This window comes from Microtus ochrogaster, chromosome 7, assembly GCF_000317375.1.
Source record: "Microtus ochrogaster isolate Prairie Vole_2 chromosome 7, MicOch1.0, whole genome shotgun sequence".
NCBI classification, from domain to species: domain Eukaryota; kingdom Metazoa; phylum Chordata; class Mammalia; order Rodentia; family Cricetidae; genus Microtus; species Microtus ochrogaster.
Window position 1 is genome coordinate 61295146 of NC_022014.1, and position 3551 is coordinate 61298696.

Sequence of the window (3551 nt, forward strand, 5' to 3'; positions counted from 1 at the left end):
GCCCAGTTTGACAGACAGCAGCTCCCGGAGGACAAAGCCTGGGTTTGTGTGCCTGTGACTGCTGCTGAGATGTGAACCAGCGTCTATTCATTCTGGCTAAGGCACCCGTGTCAAATCAAAGTGAACCAATGAGTTTATTGGGGTTACTTATAGGAGCATGGTCAACTCAGAGGTAGATCCATTACCAGAAAGCCCACCACATCATGTGTGGTGATTCACAAGAACTGCCACCCTGGTCCTCTCTGAAGGACCATCCTGAAGACAACTTCTCCCAGAGACTTTCCTTCCCACAGCAGTCGCTTACTCTTATGTAACAGGGTCTCTCTGTGTAGCCCTGGCTGCCCTGGAACTCGCTCTGTAGAGCAGGCTGGCCTCAAACTCAGAGATCTGCTTACCTCTGCCTCCTGAGTGCTAAGATTAAAAGTGTGCACCACCACACCTGGCCCACTTGTGAGTCTTAAAAGCTTCTTGAGCCCATTAAGCTTCCTTATTTTCCTGAGTCTTGTGAGCCCCTCCTTCCTACAAGAGGGACAGTTGCTCTCTTTTTTCTCTTTCTTCTCTTCCTTTCCTTCTCCTATATTCTCTCTCTCTCTCTCTCTCTCTCTCTCTCTCTCTCTCTCTCTCTCTTTCTCTCTCTCTCTCTCTCTCTCTCCTCTTTCTCCCTGTGATAAGATCTCATCTAACACAGATTGGTCTTAGCCTCACTGTGCAGTTGGGGATGATTTTAAATTCCTGATCCTGTGCTTCTTCTTTCCCAGTGCTAGGATTGTAGTAATGTGCCCCCCACCTGCTTTAGAAGGGAACGTTTCAATCTGTAGGAAATAGCTCTCCAAAAGTCTACCCTTTCCTCCAGCGCTGTTATCCTTTCTACCACCGCTGTTATGATGTTTCCTGAGCTTGGAGCGGGCGATGCAGATGTCTGAGGATTATCCTTCATGGTATGGCTTTGCCCTGGGCTCTTGTGTCATAGCAACAATATCTTATTCACAGTTGCTTGCCTGGTTATAAGTCTCTGTAGTAACCAACTACTGTGAGAATCTTTTCCTCTATGAACAACCTGATGGCGGCAGTAATCTATTGCCATAAATGTATTTAGGTATACCTTGTCTGTTGAGCAAAACAACAGTAACTTCCCAACCAGGACCTATGACCTTCCTTCCCAGTTACAAGTTTTATGTTGGCTCACAGTACCTGACTTGCTTTATATCAGTTTGACACAAGTCAGAATCATTAGGGACAAGGGAACTTCAATTGAGAAAAATTACGCCCACCAGATTGGCCTGTTGGACAAACCTGTAGTGCATTTTCTTGACTGATGATTGATGTAGGATGGCACAGCTTACTGTGGGCAGTGCCATCCCTAGGCTGGGGGTCCTGGGAGCTACAAGAAAGCAGGTTGAACAAACCATGGGGACCAAGCCAGTAAATAGCACTCTCCATGGTCTCTGTATCAGCTCCTGCCTCCAGTTCCTGCCTTGAGTTTTTTCCCTGACTTCCCTTCATGATGGACTGTGTTTAAGACCCAGGTTGACATAAACTCTTTCTTTCCCAAGTAGCTTTTGGTCATGGTGTTTTATCATCTCAATAGAAACACTAATACAGTATCAAGTATGATTGTTCTCCTGTGGCATGAATGAATCTTAGGTCCAGTTGGAAAAACAGTTGGTTACACCCATAGTAGCTGTGCCACTATTCAGCCAGTAAGCACATCGTACCTAGAAGTTTGGGAGGTTGATAGTGAAGGTCCAAGGCTGAGGAGGTCTATTGATGACAAATATTCCCCAGCAGCCTGCAAAGCACCTTCCGGCCTGGGAAAGCCAGCCAACAAGGAAGAGAGCTTCCATTTCCATAACCAAAGGTGTCTTCAGCAATCGGGTCTAACCATCTAGGTCTGGTATGGAACAGCAGTGGCAATCCGTTGTACTATTTTGGCGGACCTCAAGAAACTCCTTGGCAAACAATGCACAGGAAGTTCCTCCTTTCTGGATTTTACACAATAACCTATGACTCTCTGAAGTCTTTTTTCCTCCCAAATATGATCTCTTCTTTTAAAATCTTTGACATTTTCACAGTTCTTTTCAGATGTTTTTCCAAATCTGTAAGACATTCAAGGGTTAGCATTGAAACCTTTTTACAGAGAGAGTGTGGCCTCCCTTCAAGCTCCCAGTAAAGGGGCTGTAAGATGACTCAGCAGGCAGAGGTCTTGCCTCCAAGCCCCAAGCCTGATGACCTAAATTCAGTTCCCAGAACGCACATGGCGGAGGGAGAGGATCAACGAGCACAAGTTGTGCTCTGGCCACAGGCTGGCACTCTGTGACACTTGGATGCCCATAATGCACACACAATTCACAGACAAATCTTTTAAAGCTCCGAGCAACCACCATTGATATCGGGATTCTTCAGGTAGGGGGGATTTGTTTGACGTGCACAGGGCCCTCCACAAGTCACAGGCATTTTTCCATTAGTCATCAGCTTCCTCGCCCTGGAGCACTGCCTTGAAGCTCTTACACAGACCCCAGACCTGATGACGTCATTAGGGCCTGCTCACAGTGCTTGGACTGGCCCAAGGCCAAAAGGGAGCACGTCTACGTAGTTGACCACTGTGCTTGCTAGAGCCTGCTCCGGGGTCTAACAGACTGTCTCCTTGGCGGGGCTGCCGTCTGCCAACCACACCTGGCTGCCGAAAGGGCTCAGCTGGGTGAACAGTACCCGGCCCCCGTATACTTTCTTGCGGGGGAGCACATAGCATGTACTGAATGGATAACTACAACAGACTCGCCTGAAATCCTTTTCTGTACACCTCGATCATTTCCTCCCTCCAGTCCTTCAGTGAACTGTTCCAACCTTAAAGCGTTCCAAGGACCCATAAGCACAGCACTTGGCTGTCAGTTTTCTTCTCTAGAAGCTCTGGCTCAACAGAACTCTTACCGTATCTGCCTTTGAAAGACCCAGACATCTGTCTGTTCAGTCTTTTCCAGCACTCCCTATAACCTCTTGAATGCTTTGGCACCCGGTGAACCCCTTTTGATTCACCCAATAAAATCACTGAGCTCGGGCTGGAGAGATGGCTCAGTGGTTAAGAGCATTGCCTGCTCTTCCAAAGGTCCTGAGTTCAATTCCCGGCAACCACATGGTGGCTCACAAACCATCTGTAATGAGGTCTAGTGCCCGCTTCTGGCGTGCAGACATACACACAGACAAAATATTGTATACATAATAAATAAAATAAATATTTAAAAAAAATAAAATAAAATCACTGAGTTCCACTAGAGCCTCTCATACCTCTTAAAGATCAAGTCCCACTGTGGGGCTCAGCAAAGCCACTGAAGCCCTAGCCAGGGTTCACACTGGATTAAATCTCCTTAATTACCCTGTGAACACAGTCCTGGCAAGTCTGGGGAAGATTTCAAAGATTCCCACACTCCTGTGTCCAGTCCTCTCATCACTGTCTTCCATTGTCTTCCAGACACAGTACTGATAACCCTAATGACTCACTTGAGGTGGTTCATCAAGTTCTGATTATCCTCACACTACCTCAGATGACGTAACCT